Source organism: Clarias gariepinus, chromosome 13 (genome assembly GCF_024256425.1).
Source record: "Clarias gariepinus isolate MV-2021 ecotype Netherlands chromosome 13, CGAR_prim_01v2, whole genome shotgun sequence".
Classification (NCBI taxonomy): Eukaryota; Metazoa; Chordata; class Actinopteri; order Siluriformes; family Clariidae; genus Clarias; species Clarias gariepinus.
The window spans coordinates 9,029,850-9,047,230 of NC_071112.1; the positions used below are offsets into that span (position 1 = coordinate 9,029,850).

The 17,381-nt window shown below is 40.0% G+C and overlaps 1 long non-coding RNA gene across 1 annotated transcript; it reads right to left on the reverse strand.

The window, feature by feature from the left end:
• Positions 1-1,566: 1,566 nt before the first annotated feature.
• On the reverse strand, positions 1,567-17,155 carry LOC128536081 (uncharacterized). Its single transcript, XR_008361871.1, has 3 exons — positions 17,015-17,155; positions 15,895-16,120; positions 1,567-1,860 (listed from the first exon to the last, which is right to left on the reverse strand). It is a non-coding gene; the product is annotated as an uncharacterized LOC128536081 (long non-coding RNA).
• Between the last annotated feature and the right edge of the window lie 226 nt (positions 17,156-17,381).

A 17,381-nucleotide genomic window follows, 5' to 3' on the forward strand; every position in this document is an offset into this window, starting at 1 on the left:
TCTTTAATCACTCTAACCTGCTGTACATTCTTCCCATCTCTATCTCTCTGCCTTGCCAACCTGTACAGATCCACCTCTCCCTCCTTACTGTCTAGCCTAGCATACAAGTCCTCATATGCTCTTTGTTTGGCCTTTGCCACCTCTACCTTCACCTTACTCTGCATCTCCCTATACTCCTGTCTACTCTCTTCAGTCCTCTCAGTGTCCCACTTCTTCTTAGCTAGCCTCTTTCCCTGTATACACTCCTGGACTTCCTCATTCCACCACCAAGTCTCCTTGTCCACTTTCCCCTTACCTGATGATACACCAAGTACCCTCCTACCTGTCTCCCTGATCACATTGGCTGTAGTTGTCCAGTCAACTGAAAGCCCCTCCTGACCACCCATAGCCTGTCTCAACTCCTCCCTAAAGACTTCACAACATTCTTCCTTTCTCAGCTTCCACCACTTTGTCCTCTGCTCTGCCTTTGTCCTCTTCGCCTTCCTCACCACCAGGGTTATTTTACACACCACCATTCTGTGTTGTCTGGCTACACTCTCCCCTACCAACACTTTGCAGTCACTGATCTCTTTCAGATTACAAAGTCGACACAAGATGTAGTCGACCTGAGTGCTTCTGCCTCCACTCTTATATGTCACCCTATGTTCCTGCCTCTTCTGGAAGTAAGTATTTACTACTGCCATTTCCATCCTCTTTGCAAAGTCCACCACCATCTGTCCTTCTACATTCCTGTCCTGAAGACCAAACCTGCCCATCACATTTTCATCACCTCTGTTCCCTTCCCCAACATGTCCATTGAAGTCTGCACCAATCACCACTCTTTCATCTCTGGGGATGCTCTGCATCACTTCATCTAACTCACTCCAGAATTTCTCCTTCTCTTTTAACTCACATCCTACCTGTGGGGCATAACCACTAACAACATTGAACATTATCCCTTCAATTTCCAGCTTTAGACTCATCACCCTATCTGATACTCTCTTCACCTCTAGAACATTCCTCACAAACTCCTCTTTTAGGATAACTCCTACTCCACCAACACCAGTGGCGGTCGTTGTTAACCCGGGCCACGACCGATCCCGTATGGGAATTAGATTCGTGATTCGCATCATTAATTTGGCAAAAGTTTTACGTCGGATGCCCTTCCTGACACAACCCTCTGCATTTATTCAGACTTGGGACTGGCACAAGAAGACACTGGATTGCTCCCCCCCACCGTGGTTGCATTATCGTACATGATGTCTATGTTTTTTTTAACTTACACTATAAATGGTAGGCTAGATAGAATATTTTTCTTTACAACTTTTTGTAGAGTTACATGACACCTCAAGTTAAACCACATTCAGAAGTCTTTACTACTAAAAAAAAAAAAAAAAAAAGCAAGCCAGTCTATTGGAGAAAATGTCCTGCCGATATTGAAGTTGAGTGACAGAATATTGTGGCAGTGATTGTCACTTCCTAAAAGAGGAACTGGAAAAACACATAACTGAATGCACAAAAGACAAGATCAATGAATTGCCAACTTTTTATTGTGGACATTTACAATTATATCAATATTAAAGATCTATTCAAAAAGAGCTACTTAAAATAAATGATTTGTTTAAAATGGCATTCAATGACTAAATGCCATTTGATAAAGGCCTAAAGGTGTGTAAGAATAAGGCGAGGAAATGCAGCGTGATCTGGTTAATTTTTTATTTGCCTCAACCAGTGCAGTTTGATTTCCTGGCCATCAGAGGAACTAAGAATTTGGAAGATAAAAAAATTCCAGGAGAGCTTCATTGTGTAGATCCTTATAGGATAGCATTATGTAATTGGTTAACAGATGATCTCAGGTAGGTCATAGCAAATCATTTCCACCTGAACTAGAATTTAGAAAGCATTGCTCTTTGGGTGTAGTTCTGGTCATCTTCACTTTACACGTTTCTCGCTAAAGTGGTTCAGCAGTAGAACTCATGGATCAAACTTGCGAGCAGGCCGGTGGGGAGGATGAGGCTGAGGATGCTGGGCAGCACCATGAATCCTGCACCTGAAGTCGTGGTGTTTGTAGTAGCACTTTTTGGACTTGTTGCTGTACTTGTCGGACTTTTGGTTGGTGTCTGTTGAGCATCAACCTGTTGGGGTGATGGGGGAAACGATTGATAATGTTAAGTCAGGTTAAGCCAGTGGTTCTCAAACATTTTCTGTCATTCCCCACTTGAGAGGGTGGGCGAATTTTCAAGCCCCACTTGTCAACAAAATGATAACGAAAACGGCCAAGTGTACTATTTATTGAAATATCAATTTCTAAACCGATAAGATCAAATAACACCAAGTTCAAAACTAAAATACACGTGCAATTGTTATAACAGGCTTACTTAGTCACTTATCTAGAGCTTTCTTTCAAAAAAAGATGTTGTCGATAAGTGTCTTCCTACTTTGTCTCATGCTGTCTGCTGCCAGCGGTTTAAGACACAAAACACACAGAGGTCTCTCCTCTGCCCTCACCATCCCCACCATGAATTCAAGCGCAACATAGGCTTCATCATGTTTTCCTTTCGGCTGGATCTTTGGTTGATTGGGCTGATGGTGCTGAATCACCTGCTTATTTGTGGTCCATGTAACAAATGTATCCATTGATGTTATTATGCTCACTACATACAGTACGCTACTGTGTTATGGTCTAAAATGCCCCCGACCTAGGCCACGGATTGCCCACCTAAATTCATAGGTTTATGGTTTACAAATTACAAATTATAACAAATGAATTTAATTATAAAGTAAGCAATATAAAAAAAAGGTTGTATAGGGGGCAAAATATATAAATTATATATTTTTTTCATATACCACATGTATATTTTTATATTGCTTATTTTATAATAAAAATAATTTCCTGTAATTTTTCACCACAAACAATATTTAGTGTAATTTGTGATAAATAATTTGTTATTTGTACATTGACAAACCCCTGCAAAATAAATGTGCCATAAAATAATCATTTTGGGGTATTTGTATTAATCGTCTCGAAGTGTGTCACGTGCCTAGGGTTAATTATAATAGTAATAATATATTTGATAATAATAAACCTTCGAGTGTATGTCCTAATATAATAATTGATAGAGATTATGTAGGAGGGCAATCCGTGGCAGGGGGGCACTTTAGCGCATAACACGTGTTTGTGTCCGCGGTAAAGTTAGTTTGATATTCGCATCTCCGAATTTAATAGCTGCGTGAATAAACCCGCAAAAAAGATACCCAGATATATTTCCTCTCTACATTGTCTTTAAGCTACATCCGCCTTAAATTATACATGTTTAAAAGCATAAACACCATTATTCTCTACGGCGCAACGAGTGATTTAGGGATCATCGCAAAATGCCGCACACCAACAAAAAGCGTAGAACGATATTGACCTTCCCTTCTGTTCAGCGTCTGAAGGATTAAAAAGCAACTTTGTTACCACACTGGAAACTAGAAATGCCAGACTAGTACTGCCTGATAAAATATTAATGTTTAACAAAAACACAGAAACATCAGCATACACATTAAAATAAATGAAATGACATATATAATACCGAATGTTTCCTTATATATTGTTCCTCTGCAATTAACATGCCGACGTTAAACCGTTATTGTTGCACTATGGTTCCACTTTTTCTCTGATGTTATTTTAATTTACTTGTATTAATAATCCATTTCTTTGTGTGTCATTATTTAGTTTCGAGTGTCCGATAAAGAAAATAAAGATTAAAAAAATCAATAAAGAAAAGCATGAATTAGAATAGGTACTTTCCTATTATTTTCCACTAATTCCCTCCCGTTCATTGCGCCCCACCTGTCATATCTCTATTCCCCACTAGTGGGGCACGCCCCACACTTTGAGAACCACTGGGTTAAGCAAAGACACCTTTTTGTTGTTTTTTATTACAAAGAGGTAAAAGTTAAATAAGCAGTTTTAGCATCAACCTGTCTGGTTACTAAACTTTAAAATTTATCTCTCATCACTGTGATAGAACCTTCAGTAATCAAATATCCTTATTATTTTCCATGTGTAGTCTTCCCTAGAAAGGTGTACGTACATAGTGTACAGTAAAGCTTTACTCCAAAAGCTCATTTCCAAAGCACACTGTTAGTCCTAAAGCTCAGGTTATGTACCATAAATTATAAACTTCTTTTTTCTCCTGAAAACGTGTAGTCATTTTTCATAACCACTGTCGAGATGAAACATTATAAAATACGGATTCAGACTAGAAATCAATAAATTGCTTCAACATGAGAGAAATGACTTATGTACGCAAAGATTAGAAGGAATAATTTAGGATTAATAAATAAATAAATAAATCTCACTCCAAAATGCAATTAGTTAATTAAGTAAGTAAATTAACGCTATTATAAAATTCCTATTAAAATAAGCCCATTTTTTTAAGGCAAGTCCCAAAAGCAGAGTAATAAAATAAGAATTATAATAAAATAAAAATGAGAAAAGAGAACTAAGCTCGGATGGTTGATGAAAATGCCGCTTAAAGATAAAAGAAAGGAGTAAATATATATATTTTATGAAGTAATTAATAATAAAAATAAAAAAACAAGCAATAGAGCGCGCGTTTGTGTGTGTGTGTGTGTGCATCAGTTCCAGAATTTCTACATCACGCATTTAAGAAACACGGAAGGAAAAAAACACACTTTTACATGAACATAAACCTGGTCTACATACTATAGGACAGTGTGAGAGAGTGTGTTACACACCTGTGTCGAGAAAAGCATGACGGCCACAAACAGCACCATACACACCGCTGCAACTTTAATCATGATGAAAGTTTCTGTTCTCACACACACACAGACACACCTGGAGATCTGAGCTGAGCTGAGATACACGCCAGGAGGTTTTATAAAGCAGTTACTGTATCTGATGACGTCATACAGCCACCAACGTCCTCTTTTCTCTCTCTCTCTCTCACACACACACACACACACACACACACAGACACACACATCAGCACAGAGATGGAGCCGGATAAGGGGGTAAATTTGACAGTTTTAAAAACATGAGAAAATAAATCACTGCAATTGAGAATAGACTTTTATTTACACTGATAATTAGTTTTACTTACATTGATAACAATATATGTATAGTGAGTTGTGTATAGATTTGGAGAGCGTTATACCATATTGTTAAAGTGTAGTACATATAAAACACGTTGCCTTGGTAACAGCGCCATCATAACAGTCCAGCTATAACAGTTGATGTTAATTGATGTTAATATAGAGTCCAGTTAGTTATTAAAAACTCAGGTAGACTTGCAGGAAGTTCCAGTCCTGAACTATCATACTGTCAAGTCCTCAGAAAAACAGCTGCCATCACTAGTCGAGGTCAGAACCGTCTTCTAAGTAGAGAGAACCATCCCCAAACACCAGACGCATCCCAAAAAGACAACGGGGCATCCATGTGACGAGATCTCCAACCAGAAGCGGGGCACCAGGATGGGTCAGACAGGTCCAGAGGGCAGAGGGAGTCTGGATCACTGGCAGCTCAGGAACGACATGTGTAGCTTGACAGAGAGAGAGGGAAGGAGAGAGAGGGGGAAACAGGAAAGAGAAAGAGCGGGAGATAGCAGAAGAGGCGAGATAACAGTTAGGTAATGAGGAACATTATTAATTCCTCATTATATCTAGGTCACGTCCCTAACCTTTCAAGTTGGCAGTTATTAAGCCGCTTTTTAAAAAATCTAATTTGGACGCAAACGAAATAACAAATTATAGACCAATTTCAAACCTCCCCTTTATATAAAAAATATTAGAAAAAGTAGTAACAGCTCAAATATGCACATTCTTGCACAAAACAACGTCCTTGAAAAATTTATGTCAGGTTTCAGGCCCCATCATAGTACAGAAACTGCACTAGTTAAGATTACAAACGACTTGTTTTTAGCTTTGGATCAAGGCTGCATCTCAATATTAGTCTTGATCTAAGTCTTAGTGCTTGATCTTAGTGCTGCATTCGACACTATGGATCATAATATGCTCATACATTGCTTACAAAATCACATAGGTATTCAGGGACAGGCATTAAAATGGTTTAGATCATACCTGTCTGATCGATACCATTTTGTAGATCTAAATGGAGAACTGTCTGGTGTAATGCCAGTGAAATATGGGGTCCCACAAGGGTCAGTTTTAGGACCTCTGCTGTTCTCAATATACATGCTTCCCTTGGGTAACATCATTAGAAGACATGGGATTAGTTTCCATTGTTATGCTGATGATACACAATTATATATCCCAACAAAACCAGACGAAATACCTAAGTTGTCTAGATTAACCCAGTGTGTCCAGAACATAAAAGATTAGATGACCAATAACTTTCTTTTACTTAACTCAGACAAGACAGAGATATTACTCATCGCCCCAAAAACCAGCACACAACAGCTTTCACAATTCAGCCTGCGTTTAGAAGGATGTACTGTTACTCCTAGCTCAACAGTAAAAGACCTGGGCGTAATATTAGACAGTAACTTGTCCTTTGAAATTCATATTTCCAATATCACAAAAACAGCCTTTTTCCATCTTAGAAATATCGCCAAGCTTAGGAGCATCTTATCCGTATCTGATGCAGAAAAGCTAGTTCATGCATTCATGACCTCCAGACTGGACTATTGTAATGCATTACTAGGTGAAGGTCCTGCATTCTCAATAAACAAGCTTCAGTTAGTCCAAAATACAGCCGCCAGGGTTCTCACTAGATCCAGAAAATATGTTCATATAACCCCACTATTATCATCACTGCACTGGCCACCTGTTCAGTTTAAAATTAACTAAAAATATTATTACTTACATACAAGGCTTTAAATGGTTTAGCTCCCACATACCTAACCAGTCTTCTGATACGCTATAATCCACCACGCTCCTTAAGATCACAAAACTCTGGACTTCTTGTAATTCCCAGAATTTCAAAATCTACAAAAGGGGGTAGGGCTTTTTGATATTTAGCTCCAAAGCTTTGGAATAGCCTTCCAGACTGTGTTCGGGGCTCAGACACAGTTTCCTAGTTTAAAAGTAGACTCAAGACGCATCTCTTTAATCTGGCATACGCGTAACTCATCCTATAACTCTATACTTCAGTACACCTATTCTGAATGGCAACTACGCTAATTCTCTCCATCTGTTCTGTACTTTTCTACCCATCCCGAGGCATCTTGAGATTGTACAAGTTTCAGTAGACAAAGGCCAACCATGTGAGGATCCTGAGGCATCCAGAGAAGGACCAGCTCCAGCTGGATTCTGCCTTATTATGGTTGGAGCTACACATCCTGCTCCTGTGCTCCCAGTGATCCAGATTCTATCTGCCCTCTGCACCTACTGACTCGTCCCTATGCTGAACTGGACGTCATGTTAATTTAAAGAATTTCTGTTATATTGTACTTTCAGCTGCATAACACACATGGTGTTATATCATCTCTATCTGTTATCACCCAAATGAGAATGGGTTCCCTGTTGAGTCTGGTTCCTCTCAAGGTTTCATTTAATGCTTTATATGTCAAGAGTATTATTTTAAAATCAATGCGAAATTTCACAGGGAGCCGATACACTAAGGATAAGATAGGGGTGATGTGCTCATATCTTCTGGTTCTAGTAAGGACTCTCGCTGCTGCATTCTGGACTAGCTGAAGCTTGTTCATGCACCTAGTTAAACAACCAGACAGTAAGGCATTACAACAGTCTAAACTAGATGTGATAAACGCATGAACTAGTTTTCCTGCATCGTTTAGCGACAATAAATTTCTTATCCTGGCAATATTTCTGAGGTGAAAGAATGCTATCCTGGTAAAATTATCTACATGAGCTTTAAATGAAAGGCTGGAATCTATAATCACACTAAGGTCTTTTACTGTTGCACTTAATGGAACAGAAAGGCCATCTAAAGGTACAGTGTGTTCTAAAATCTTACTTTTAGCTGTATTCGGTACTAAGACTAGAACTTCTGTCTTATCTGAATTAAGCAGAAAAAAGGTTAATTAGCATCCAATTTCTTATGTCCTGCACACATTACTCAACTTTAGTAAGCTTGTTTTTCTCATCATGGTTTTGCTGAGATATATAACTGTGTGTCGTCAGCATAACAGTGAAAATTAATACCATGCTTATAGATTATGTTGCCCAGAGAAAGCATGTAAAGGGAAAAAAGCAGTGGGCTTAAAACTGAACCCTGTGGAACACCAAACACCACTAAAGAACATGCAGTATAATCACCATTAAGTCTACATACTGATAACGATTGTCAAATAGGATCTGAGCCAGGAGAGGGCTGTACCCCTCATTCCTACTACCTTTTCTAATCTGTGAAGACGAATACTATGATCAATGGTGTCAAGAGCTGCACTGAGGTCAAGTAAAACAAGCATAGTTACACAACCCTGATCAGAGGCCAATAGGATGTCATTTACTACTTTAACTAGTGCTGTCTCTGTGCTGTGATGAGGCCTAAATCCTGACTGATAAAGTTCATGTAAGCTATTTCTATGTATATATGAGCATAGCTGCTACGCTACTATCTTTTCCAGAATCTTAAAGATAAACGGGAGGTTTGATATTGGCCTGTAATTGGACAGCTGACAGGGGTCGAGGTCAGGTTTCTTAATTATCGGTTTAATAACTGTTAATTTAAAAGATTTTGGAACATATCCAATGCTGAGTGAAGAATTAATTATTCTCAACATGGCTTCTGTTATTGCTGGTACTATCTGTTTAAGAAAATGTGTCGGTACAGGATCTAATATACAGGTTGATGAATTTGCAAAAGAGATGAGTGAAATTAGTTCATTCTTTTCAAGGGGAGTAAAGTATTCTAGGTTCCGATCTGACTTGGCTACTTTAACATCTGCATCAATTACATTGTTCGGTTTCAAAGCCTAAATTTTATGCCTAATATTTACAATTTTATTATTAAAAAAGTTCGTAAAGTACTCACTATTGCATAATGTTGTTGTGGAGATTTCTGCAGTGGTCTTATTTCTGGTCAATTTGGCTACGGTATTAAATAAAAATCTAGGATTATTTTAGTTATTTTCTATAAGAGTGGAGAGATACAGTACGTTGATCTACAGTAGCTTCACTAAGAACTTTTCTATAGTTCAGGATGCTCTCCTTCCATGCTATTTGAAATACTAACAGTTTAGTTTGACGCCATTTACATTCTAATTTCCGAGCGGTCTGTTTTAAAGTACGTGTGTGATCGTTATACCAGGAAGCGAGTTTCTAATCTTTAATAATTGTTTCCATTATTAAATATTAATTAATAAATTTAATAATTAATAAATTATTAAAATTAATAATTGCTACATTATTTAAGTATATATACAGTAACGAAATGTCGACTCTAAATATTCAGTCGCCTGATCGAGTTCTGTGGGGTCAGATGGTGACCTAAAGTTGGTAACTCTGGGAGATTACTGATAAAACTCTGTGTGGTAGTTGATGTGAATGTATGTTTAATACGGTCGCATGGCGGTGTGCGTACATTATTACTATGACACACTTGAATTGAGACAAGATTGTGATCTGAATTAACTTCAGATGGTGGAATTGTAAATACATTTTTTATACTTAATCCGAAGAATATTATTAAATCTAAAGTGTTTTAGATGCTTTATGAGTGGGTCCTACTACACAATTTTTAAAAATTCTCCTGAAAGAGTCAGACTCAGCAGATAAACCTAGAAATCAATGAATTAGTTTAAACATAAGAGAAATTACTTATGTACACAAACATTAGTAGGAATATTAATTAATTAATTAGTCTTCTATAATGTTTATGCTATACAGGGTCACGGGACGCCTGTAGCCTATCCCAGGAGACTTTGGGGACAAGGCAAGGTAACCCATGGACAGGGTGCCAGTCCATCGCAGGACGCACAATTACACACTACTAGCAATTTGGGAATGCCAATCTGCATATCTTTAAAATATAGGAGGAAACCGAAACACCTGGAGGAAACCCACCAAACATGGGGAGAACATGCAAACTCCACATACACAGAACGTAGAGGAGGAAGGCGACAGTGCTAACCACTACGCCACATTAGTAGGTATAATCAAAGGATATTTATTTAAAACAAACAAATAACCCACAAAAGCACTAAACTTCAAATTAATATTTAAAACTAAACAAATGTTTTAACTTAACCCTCCTGTTATATTTCAGGTCATTTTGAGTCTCAAAATAAATGATTGAAATATATATATATATATATATATATATATATATATATATATATATTTTTTTTTTTTTTTTTTTTTTTTTTTTTTGCTTCATATTCAGTGACTTTTATACATAAACTTGAGTAACAATTTTATTTATGATAATTTTCTATGATAATTAGCACAGGCACGAAATAGCATGAATAGCACATTCAACAGGTCACACACGAATCCACACTCAATAGAACACACATCTAACCCACACACACACACAACCTGGCCATGAGCATGATGGTTGCTAGTTGAAACCCCGCCCACGCCACACTGCCCCCACCCGAGCTGTGACCGTCCCCGGTCACGATGGTGAACTCAGTCTTGGAGGCGTGACGATGGTCGGCACTGGCGTTGTGAATGCCGGAGTCTTTTTGCGGGGGAAGGACGGCCGCAACCCTCTCCCTGAGGCGGACCGGCCTCCACAGAGTTCGAGGTTTCGCTGGCCTTGGGTTGATAGGGCGCGAGACGGTCCTGGTGGAACATGACCACTCGCGACCGCCCCGTCAACCACACCCGGTAGACTACATCGGAGAGCTGGGCAATTACCGTGCAGGGGCCCACCCAGTGAGACATAAGCTTAGGTGAGAGCCCCCTTTTCCTTCTGGGGGAATACACCCAAATTGCTCCCCAGTAGCAAAGTCTCGCCCCCGGCTGTAAGTATCATACACGCGGCGCTGCTTAACACCGGCGTCCGCCAAGTGTCTACGCGCCAACTCGTGGACACGGAACAGTTTGTTTTTTAGGGAACAAAAATAATCCAACCCAGGCTTCGTGGGTAAATCCGATTGTGGAGGTGGCCCGAACACAAGGTCCAACATTAACGCAGCTGGTGTTAGCTGTGAGGACTCCTGCACTGCTATGCGATATGCCCAAAGCACGAGAGGCAAATGTTCGTCCCAATCCTTCTGCCGGTCGCTGGTAAGCACGGCCAGTTGGGTGATGAGCGTCCGATTGAAATGCTCTACGAGACCGTTACTTTGCGGATGAAGGGGCGTGGTGCGGGTCTTTTTCACCCCGAAGCGCTTGCACATTGCCGCAAACACCTCCGCCTCGAAGTTACGCCCCTGATCGCTGTGTAACTGCTCCGGGGCGCCGAATCGGCTGAACACCGGTGGAAGCGCTCTGGTCAGGCACAGCAAAAGCCTCCGGCCACTTGGTGAAATAGTCCATGGCCACCAGCACATACCTGTTCCCGCGATCGGAAGTGGGAAACGGCCAGAGAATGTCCACGCTCATACACTCCATAGGTGCCCCCACCCGAAAGTCTTGCAAGGGTGCTCGCGAGCGCTGGGTATGGCTGTTCTTTACCGTGCAGATGTCACATTTGTGAACAAAGAGTTCACTATCAGTATGACAGCCCGGCCAGTAGAAGCGAGCGCGCAACCGCCGCAGAGTTTTCGTTACTCCGAAGTGTCCCGCACCCGCATGCCCATCCCTAACACACGTGCCCGCAGACTCCGTGCCACCAGCAGCTGAAAATACTCCCCAGCGCCGCACGGCCGTTCCCAGTAGCGGTAGAGTAAACCTTCCCGCAACGCTAGTCAGTTAAACTGCGAGTGGAGAGCTTTTTCCTCTAGTCCCAGGTGAGTGACCGCGGCATAATCCGGTCTCCGGCCTGCGTTAACCCAACCTAGTACCTGCTGCAGCGCCGGATCCTTCTCCTGCTCGGCAATTTGCTAATCACAGTCCAGCTGTGGCACAGGCAAAATGGCAGTTGTTTAGACGATGCATTACCTCGGCTGCACGCCGGCTAGGAACGGCTGATTACCGACGGGGGATCCGGAGGACTGCGCAGGGAGAATGTCCTGGGTCAAGGGGTTTGAAGAGTGTTCGACGTTGCAACCACCCACACGCTCTTCAACCCGCTCGCAGTACCGACAACGCTCTTTGCTGCACGGCCGGCGGGATAAAGCATCAGCGTTAGCATGCAATTTTTCCGCTCGGTGCTGAACGGTAAAATTTTAATTCTGCAACCGCTCGAGCGAGCGCGCTTACTGCCCCTCGGGATCTTTAAAACTAAGCAGCCACACCAACGAAGCGTGATCGGTCAGCAGCAAGAAGGATTGCCCGTATAAATACAGCCTAAAATGTTTAAGAGCCGCGACGACCGCTAGCAGCTCGCGCCGCATGATGCAGTAATTCTTCTCTGGTCCAGACAATGCGCGGCTGAAGTAGGCGATAGCACGCTCTTTGCCCTCGGAAACCTGAGACAGGACAGCCCCCAGCCCTACATCGCTTGCCTCCGTCTCGAGGATGAACATCCGAGATGCATCAGAATATTCGAGAATGGGCGACGTGACCAGAGCTTCCCGTAACTGAGTAAAAGCACGCGCGTGCACCCTGTCTCAGCGAAACGGCTGGTTCTTTCTTGTGAGCCCGTGCAGCGGGCTGGCGATCGTGGCAAAATCCTTCCAGAACCGGCGATAGTAAGAGGCTAGCCCGAGGAAGGTGCGTAGCTGCGACACATTTATCGGTTCAGGCCAATTCTGTACCGCAGCAATTTTGGCTGGATCGGTGGCAATCCCTTAAGCACTAATTACGTGTCCTAGAAAAACGGTCTCTTGCCGCAACAGCTGGCACTTTTTGGGACTGAGCCGCAAATTCGCCCGCCGGATAGCCAGAAATACCTCCCGTAGGTTAGCTAGCGCGACCTCAAACTCCTTGCCGTGCACCAGTAAATCATCTAGGTAGACGACACAACGGTTGCGAGGAATATTTGCCAACACTTTTTCCATCAACCGTTCAAACGTAGCTGGAGCGTTACATAGGCCGAACGGCATGCGCCAAAATTGCCATAGCTCTTGCCCGATCAAGAACGCGGTTTTAGGTCGTGCTTCCGGGGTGAGCTCTACTTGCCACTTCCCGCTACGCAGATCCAACGAGCTAAACCATGCCGAGCCCGCAACATGTTCCAGCGCATCATCTATTCGCGGTAACGGATAAGAATCTTTGCACGTCACCTCGTTTAACCGCCGATAGTCAACACAAAACCGCCACGATTCGTCCTTTTTACGCACAAGCACAACCGGTGAAGACCATGGTCCGGACGCTGGCTTAATGATGCCCGAGTCGGCCATCTCACGCAGCTTCTGTTCGGCGATAGCTTGTTTAGCTAATGGGTGACTTTATAAGGCAGTTCCCTGATGACGTTATACAGACACCTACCCCTGTCCCGTCCCGTCTCGAGCTCGCTCTTTCTCACACATGCGCACACACGCGCACTCACACAGACACGGATCAGGGGATAAGCTTGACAGCGTTAAAGCTATGAGAAAATAAATGAGAAAATATATCACTGCAATTGAGAATACACTTCTATTAACACTGATAATTTAGTACAGTATCTGTATAGTTGGTTGTGTATAGATTTTGATTTGGTCCATTCATAATGTTAAGGTGAAGCGCATCTAAAGCACATTGCCTTGGTAACAGCGCCACCTTGTGTTTGCTTCATTGTAAAGTTCATGACTGAAACCAGCAGGAAATATCTGAAGAGCTATACAGTGTGTATAGAAAAGAATCACCCCGCCCCCCTCTTTAAAATTATCACATTTTGTTGCTTTGCAGCCTAAAATGAAGACTGACACAGGGCCTGGTCTATCCTACACCAGCTGTATTTATTTACTTACTTATTTATTTTTAGAAAAAAATAAAAATAAGAAACAGAATTTGGAAAAGGATGACCCCTCTTCTAAAATGATTTCTGTATAATCATACAGGTGGTGCAGCTGAACTACATTGTCATCCCATGTGGTAGGAGTGAGCTATTTGCAAGTTTGTTGTTGTTAGAAATAATTATGGCGGGTGACAGAGATACATGCTGCTCAGTAAAAGCATACTGTAGCTTTTTTGTTTGGTTTAATTTGAAGTTTAACTGAAAACTGTTCTACTTGAATTTGGTTTGTATTGCGTAAAAGCAGTAGTTAGAAAACTAATGTTATGAGCTAATCAAAATGACCACTGCTGGGAGATTCTTTTCTATATGCACTTCATATTGGACAGAATGTCTTCAGTGACAGGATACTGTGGCAGAAACCACTGATCGTAACGGTTTTAAAGAGAGGAACACATAACAGAATGGACAAAAGACAAAACTAATGAAGTACCGACTCTTTATTGTGGACACTTTTATGACAATATTGAAGATCTATACAAAAGAAGGTTTCTTAACATTAATTGATTGTTAAAAATGGCATTCGATGACAAATTAAAGTCCAAAAGGTTTGAAAAAATATCTTAGGTACTGTTTTGACTTTTAAAATTTTTTAAATCTTTAAGAGATTATACTAATACAATCTTGGCCAAATTCTATTACTGTATATACACAGTAATGTTCAAAAGTCTTGAACCCCCCCCATATCATATTAAATTATATGTAGACTAAATGTTTAAAAAAAATGGCTGCGTATGTACATTGGTACAATGCTTAAATAATTCATACATAACTGCTTAACAAATAAAAAGCTTTCCTCTGAAACTGGTCATGTACCGGGACTAGAAATAGCTTGCAAAAAAGTTCTTTAGCAATCCTAGGGAACTTTTCTCAATAATACTTAAAATAAAATAAAGTCTGGCCCTTTGGAAGCAAAATCTAAACAAATATAGGGACAGATAGGACAAGACTTTTGCACAGTGCTGTATATACCTGATATGAATCAGATTATGTAATAAAAACTTGCAACAAGAGACCTACATCTAAAAAAGAACTACATATTGCTTAAGAAAACTTGCATAACCATATCAGAAATTGGACTTGCTATATTAAGGATATTTCTTTCTAGGTTAATACAGAGACTATGTTTATAGCTTACCAGAGAGTTTGTAGTTATCCTATTAGGGCTTGGTAGCAGCACTTACACTCAGTCACATTATGCACCAAAAGACCACAGATCTTACCTCATGAGTAATTTTGTAACAAAGGTAAGATTTTTGTCCATGACAAACAATTGGTTCAATTTTTTCATCAAAAATCATTTCAATTAAGAAGACCTAATTAATGTTATTTTAGCGAATGTACATCAGAGATGATGTCTAAGTTTTCTTTTTTTTTTTTTAACTTACACTATAAATGGTAGGCTAGCTAGAATTTCTCTATTTTACAACTTTTTGTAGAGTTACAACATACATTCAAGTTAAACCACATTCAGAAGTCTATTCTACTAAAAAACCCAAAAGCAAGCCAGTCTATTGGAGAGAACGTCTTGCCGATGTTGAAGTTGAGTGACAGAACATTGTGGCAGTGATTGTATTACTTGCTAAAAGAGGAACTGGAAAAAACACATAACTAAATGCACAAAAGACAAAATTAATGAATTTCCAACTCTTTATTGTGGACATTTACAATTATATCAATATTAAAGATCCATACAAAAAGAGCTACTTAAAATAAATGATTTGTTTAAAATGGCATTCAATGACTAAATGTCATTTGATAAAGGCCTAAAGGTGTGTAAGAATAAGGCGAGAAATGCAGCGTGATCTGGTTAATTTTTGATTTGCCTCAACCAGTGCAGTTTGATTTCCTGGCCATCAGAGGAACTTTGGAAATTTGGGAGATAAAAAAAAATCCAGGAGAGCTTCATTGTGTAGCTCCTTATAGGCGCAAGCATGTCCAAGCATCATGTAATTGGTTGAAAGAAGATCTCAGGTCATAGCAAATCATTTCACCTGAACTAGAATTTAAAAAGCGTTGCTCTTTGGGTGTGGTTCCAGTCATCTTTGCACGGTCTGTGCAAGTGATTCAGCAGTGGAACTCGTGGAACAGACTCATAAGCAGGCCGGTGGGGAGGATGAGGCTGAGGAAGCTGGGCAGCACCATGAATCCTGCACTTATAGTAGTAGTAGTAGTAGCAGCTGTGGTTGTAACAGTTAGATTGTCATTTTGAGCATCAACCTGTGTGGGGGAGGGGGGTGTACGCAGGTCAATAATATTAAGTCAGGTTAAGCAAACACACATTTTACAAAGAGGTAAAAGTTACTAAATGAGCAGTTTTATCATCATCAACCTGTCTGGTTACTAAACTCTAAACTTTATCTCTCATCACTGTAATAGAACCTTCAGTAATCAAATATCCTTATTATTTTCCATGTTTAGTCTTTCCTAGAAAGGTGTACAGTAAAGCTTTACTCCAGAAGCTCATTACCAAAGCGCCCGGTTAGTCCTAAAGCTCAGGTTATGTACCTTAAATTATGAATTTCTTTTTTCTACTGAAAACGTGTAGTCATTTTTTATAACCACTGTCGAGATAAAACATTATAAAATACAGATTCAGACTAGAAATCAACAAATTTGCTTCAACATAAGAGAAATGACTTATGTACGCAAAGATTAGAAGGAATAATTTAGGATTAATAAATAAATAAATAAATAAATAAATAAATCTCACTCCAAAATGCTATTAGTTAATTTAGTAAGTAAATTAACGCTTTTATTAAATGGTATTATTCTAATTAATGTGATTAAATAAGAATATTAGATACTCAATTAGATGAGTGATAAAATAAGAATTAAATAAAAATAAGAAAAGAGGTCTGAGCTCGGATGGTTGATGAAAATAATAGAATAAATAAATAAATAAATATATATAATTTATGCAGTAATTAATAATAAATAAATAAAAAAACTAGCTCGCGCGCGCGTTTGTGTGTGTGTGTGTGTGTGCATCAGTTCCAGAATTTCTACATCACGCATTTAAGAAACACAAAAGGAAAAAAAAAAACACACTTTTACATGAACATAAACCTGGTCTACATACTGTAGGACAGTGTGAGAGAGTGTGTTACACACCTGTGTCGAGAGAAGCATGACGGCCACAAACAGCACCATACACACCGCTGCAACTTTAATCATGATGAAAGTTTCTGTTCTCACACACACACAGACACACCTGAAGATCTGAGCTGAGCTGAGATACGCGCCAGGAGGTTTTATAAAGCAGTTATCTGATGACGTCATACAGCCACCAACGTCCTGTCTCTCTCTCTCACACACACACACACACACACACACATCAGCACGGAGATGGAGCCGGATAAGGGGGTAAATTTGACAGTTTTAAAAACATGAGAAAATAAATCACTGCAATTGAGAATAGACTTTTATTTACACTGATAATTAGTTTTACTTACACTGATAATAATATATGTATAGTGAG